This window comes from Ruditapes philippinarum, unplaced genomic scaffold (assembly GCF_026571515.1).
Source record: "Ruditapes philippinarum isolate M1 unplaced genomic scaffold, ASM2657151v2 ctg1483_1_1_1_1, whole genome shotgun sequence".
NCBI lineage: Eukaryota > Metazoa > Mollusca > Bivalvia > Venerida > Veneridae > Ruditapes > Ruditapes philippinarum.
Genome location: NW_026856964.1, coordinates 46,971 through 52,970, shown reverse-complemented (window position 1 = coordinate 52,970; position 6,000 = coordinate 46,971).

The following is a 6,000-nucleotide window of genomic DNA, read 5'->3' as shown; positions in this document are numbered from 1 at the left end:
TTGCAGATATTGACACTGTTATAATTTCATTAATATTATCTGACATTTTTTTATGTGTATACGTTATAGAGACAGAAGAACAATTTTTTTTTGTAAATTTTGAAATAATCCGCAATATAAAGTGATGACAAATACGGCGGTTGTCCGGAGAGTAAGAATAACTTTTGCTCAAAATATTTTTTTGATAGGTTTGACGTCGCATCATCACCATTAAGGTCATATTTCGACTTTACAGCTTTACTGATGAAGACCTCATGTGCCCCTCCATGCATTATTTCAGGCACTAACAGACCATAGTCTTGTTTAATTGGGGTTAAGTCACACCGAGACAGTATAGGTCATATCGCGATGTTCCAGCTTTACTGGTGGAGGAAGACCTCATGGGGCCCCTCCGTGCATTATTTCAGGCACGAACGAGCAGCACCTGAGTAGAACCACCGACATTCTGTAAGCTAGCTGGATAGCTTCCTCATATGAAAGAATCCAAGTCTCTGTCGGGATACGAACCCACAGCGGTGAGGGGCAAATGGTTTGAAGTCAACGACCTTAACCACTCGGCCACGGGCGCCCCCTACAGCAGGCACTAGAGTACAACATATTTTTATAAGGAAAACAAATGATAATTATGTATGTAAATCATTTCCAATGTTGATAAAAACGAAGTCGCTCAAACTTCATATTCACACTTTTCCTATGTGGACATCCGCAATAAGCAGGCACTTAAAGATTACATTAATTTGCCGGGGTCCCTATATATTCATTTCGTACAGATCCTATTGTCCAGTGATTTATTGAGCGTAATTTAGAATTTCAATACACTACTAAACTTGAGGCCAGTTCATATAGATAATAGGCAACAAAATGGTTACTTTTCTGTTCAAGCACCATTTTGCGAACGCATAACACTCATATCATAGGTAAATCAATTCTTATCCACATACAATGTACTTTTACTTTTGACACCGCAATTTGAAAAAAAAATATAGTTATGAACAAGTGGGATTCCACTTTCTTTCAATCTCTCTAGTTCTTATCAATAAAATATTTAATGTAAAACGAAAGAGAGCTTTTCCCTGCACAGCTTAGTGTAAAAAATTATTATATTATAACTTTTGAGGATTATGTACGTACGCAATATTTCGAATATGTGTTCATACATGATATATATGAATTTGATTTATACTAACGGTATTTTACTTAAAGAAAGTGTGCATTTCTGCTTAATACTTATATAAGAGCGATAAATAATGTTTTCAACATCACAACTTGTGGTTTGTAAATTTCATTACTTATGCTACAATGAAACGTGTTGTTTTTTCTTATAAAAAAAAAGAAAGCTGTCCCTCAGAACTTTACATACGACGAATATGCATCCTAGATTGTCCGAATGAGTTAAGCAGTAACTTTATTTTTATCTTACAACTCCATTTTATAGGTTACCTGTTATACGGTATGCAAAATTTACGCTTTGTACCAGGTAGAAATTGTAACCATTATGTAATAGTTATAGTATATGAAACGAGTTAATTACGAGGGTATAACACTGGCTGGGGCGACATCAAGGGGTGTTTCTGCTATACAATGAGGCCGAGACATTTTTTTGCAGAAACATCCCGAGATGTCGCCCCAGCCAGTGTTATACCCCCGTAACTAACGAGTTTCATATACTATAACTGTTTTATCGCAATGGCATAATGTTTTCTTTTTTGTATAGAAACAAATAAATAAATTAATCGTTAGCTTCATTACAGTTATTTATCATAAGGCAGTTTTTCAAGTTGTTTTCGCTGCCGCAAAAAAAATATACAAAAGACATCCAATATAAGAGGCGGATTGTATACTGTTACCAAGATTGATTTAAGATTAAAGGGCTTTTTTCATTTCATTAATTATCTTTGTTTATATTTTTCATTGTATTTATATATTTATTTTATTTTATTTTATTGATTTCATTTTTTATTATCTTATGGGTTTTTTTTGCTACTGGGAATGGTCGTTACCACTGCCCCATTGGAGCCTCTATGAAAAGACTGTATTGATATATACAAGGTGCGAAAAAAACTAGACCGATATAGAACAGTACAGTTTTTTTCCTATATGAATCAATGAAAAAACTGTACTGTTATATATCAATACAGTTTTGAAATGCTCATTGAAGTGTACTGAGTATAATGGGTTGGAAAGAACAAAGGAAAAGCTCACAGCCATGCGATAAGTGTTATTGTTTCTCTTACAAGACTAATGTCCGCGACCGTAACCTCTTGGCGACGACCTGTCAAGTGGCCTACTTCTTAAATGCTGCATTCAGTTTTATATGCAATCTAATAAATTTCGCCCTGTATTTAAAAAGGCGAAAAAGCATTTTTAATGACATTTAAATATATTATGTTTACTCGCAGTATGCAGAGTTTAACACCTAAAACCCCTGTCACACTAGGACGGCGTTCTCACGGCGTCCAATGAAACTTCAGAACGCCGAGGTGGGCGCAGTAAGATCGCAAACATCGCCGCAGCATCGCCGTAGCATCGTAGTGGCATCGCATAGAACGCCGACCGACGGCGCTCATTTTGAGCATGTTCAAAACAAACGCCGTCACTCGGCGTTCTAAAGTGAGCTCAGTGGGATCGCAGTAAGGACGCCGTAGCAACTCAGTAACATCTCGTACAACGCAACAGGAGCGCCGTGAAAGCGCAAAAGGAACGCCAAATTAACGCGGTGGTTATCCACGGCGCTTGTACGGAGTTTGTGCGGCGTCCTTACCGCGCTTATACTGCGTGTGCACGGCGATTTTACAGAGTTTTACGATTTTTAGCGCAGTGTGAATGCCGTAAGGGCGCCGAATAAGCGCCGTAAAAGCGCAGTGAAAGCGCAAAGAACGTCGTAGAAGCGCGATCTGAGCGAAGACAATCGTCAATTAAAACGCCGTGGAAGCTCCGTAGCATCGCCATGATCGCCGTGGGGACGCCGTGAAGACTCCATGAAGTCTTTATGTCATCAAAATATTAGATTTTTCATTGCGATCTCGCTGCGCTTTGTGAAATTTTACAACGCCGTGCAAATGCAGTGAAAGCGCAGTCTGGTGTGACAGGGCCTTTACATATCTTCTCTTCATGTGTACTCAAAACATTTTATAAAGAGAAACTCTGTAGCAATTAACAGTATTATCAAACATCGAATTTGAGCACTATTCTTCAAGTCAGCAAAATCTATTAAAGCCGTTATGAATAATATAAAATAAAAGTTTAATGATGTATTTGTAATATCAAATCAAATTATTTAAACATGTAATTATCTGATATGTCACTGGCGTTTAAACATATGAGCCACGCCATGACAAAACCAACATAATGCGTTTGCGACCACCATGGATCCAGACCAGCCTGCGCATCCGCTTTTAATTCTTGGAAAATAAACATATTGAGTGATTGTTGTTATGAATATTTAGATGTATGAAAATTTAATGTCAGAGACTTATTTTTGGGATGGAATGATATTAGAACTTTAAAAATAACTTAGAATTCATTCGTTCTGTAAAATATTTATCAAATCCGTAAAGATTCTGGAATGTGAACATTTCTCCTCGGGAGATACATTTAAATTAAAGGCAATGAAAATTGTAAACTCATAATACATACAGCGGGTATTTGTTTGTTTGTGTTTAAGATGAAATTTCAATTCATCGAGTGACCAAAAATTCAGAGACGATATTTGGTGATTTATAAGAATTGATCTCGGACATTGTGTATAATGGCGGTTTTGTCTCTCGCCACTAATTCAAAAATCATGAGGCACTAGTAGTCGGCCATTTGCAGAGAAATTGTTATTAACTGGTTGGTTATCCACGAAAGCTGGTTGAATGATTACAAAAACACAAGTGTTAATTTTTTTGTGAATTTTATACCATAGTAAAGATGAGCAAAGAAGATACATTATATCTGAGAAACGAAATCCTTTTCTTTATGAAGAAGGGTACAGAGTAATTTCATAACCTTTCAATTTTAGTTTAAGAGCATGTTGCACGTAGCTCTCAATGTGAAAAAATTAATCATAAAAGTTAGAAAATGTAAACCAAGTGGAATTTGACTTCCATTCAAAATATCAAAATAGAGAGAAATAAAGAATCCCTAAAAATGCACAAAACGACATAATTAAAAATATTGCTGGTTCGGTTTGATTGAGTCAATTCATGAACGGCAATAGAAAGTGCAAGTTACCGTTCACGTCCCTAGCACCGGCTTAAGCAGTGTTTGAAATTTAACATGAAATGGTAAAGTTATGAAACATCCTCAGATGTGTTCATACGGCGGTCATCATTGAACCTTCAATGTGACTTGTAAATGCCATTCCATGAAAAGCGGCACATCGTCCCCAATAAAAGAATGATTGTAACCTTAACGAGAAAACAATGGGTGGAAGTAAATAAAAGGGGATCAGAGTTTATGAAGCCTGCCTATCACAGAAAAGCTGTCAAAAGACAAATTTAAAAGCAGGCCATATATCCCAAGCGTGATTAAACAGTACTCAAGTGAGGAATACTGGAACCACCCAACTAGGAAAAAGCCGAATAGAAAAAAAACTAAAATGACCAGAAACACTACAATAATGTCGTGCTGAACGATCCTTTAGGATCGGTTATATTACATCCCTGAATGAATGTACGGGACGACATTTTACGGCATCCACAAGGCACAAATAACACTGATGTGGCTATGAAATAGAAATAAATAATGAATCCCTAAGGAACACACAAAGCGACATAAATAAAAATGTTGCAGACTCGGTTTTGATTGAGCCTTGTGGAAAGTTCAAGATACAGTCCACGCCCCCTAGCACCGGCTTAAGCAAATTATTATATATGTCTAAATGGCATTAAGCAATAGAAGCTAAAGATTGTTGAATAATTGACAAACGTGTAACCTTTTTTAACAGAAAAAATAAAAAATAAATATTTCAAGAAATAAAAACAAGCAATAGAAGCTAAAGGTTGTTGAATAATTGGCAAACGTGTAACCTTTTTTAACAGAAAAAATAAAAATAAATATTTCAAGAAATAAAAACAAAAGCATTTCTAAAAAATATTGGGCCTTTTATAATATATTATTGGCAAATATACACAATATTAACAGGTTATCAAAATAAAAAATAGCAAAAGGATTTGGTCAAAGTTCTTTTATCATTACTGTTTGGTCCTCCCCAAAGAAAAATTAGATATTTATTTTATCTATCAGACATGATGACACTTTAAAGAGATACTGGCGCATGAACATGGTATATGATAGAAAAGCAAAATTGTTTAATATAACAACGATTATACCAAATGAAAAGGAAAAATAGTGAGCATTAAAATCAATCAACTAGGTGCAAGAATCCAGCCTTTCCATTATCGATGGTGAAAATACAATGAAGAAAAGTCGAAAGTACCATGATGGAAAGTCGAAATAACGACACGTCGAAATACACTAAAGAAAATTCGAAAGAAAGCCTACCATGATGGAAAGTCGAAACAATGAAACCATGGTGGTGTAAACTCGATATAATTCCGTGTTTTCACCGTCGTACTTTCGACCTTTACCAATCGTGGTTTCGTTATGTCGTTATTTCGACTTTTCACCACCGTATTCTCCATGGTATAGGAGATATTTTAATAACGAAATGATTATAAAATGTGAGGTGTTGTGAAAACGTTTAATAACTTTGATACTAGAATTTTTTGTGCCTCCACTTTAGTGGTGGGCATTTAGATTTACCCTTGTCCGTCCGTCCGTTCATGCGTTTTCTATTGTGTCGTATGTAACTCAAAAAGTATTTGACCTAGAGTCATGAAACTTTACATGAATGTTGATCAGCATGTGTAGTTGTGCACCTGGGTATTTTAGTCTGGATTTATTTAGTATTTGTAGACTTATTGCCCTTTACTTAGTAAAATTTTGCAATTTTCAACTTGTGTTGCATGTAACTCAAAAAGTATTAGAACTAGAGTCATGAAACTATACAGAAAT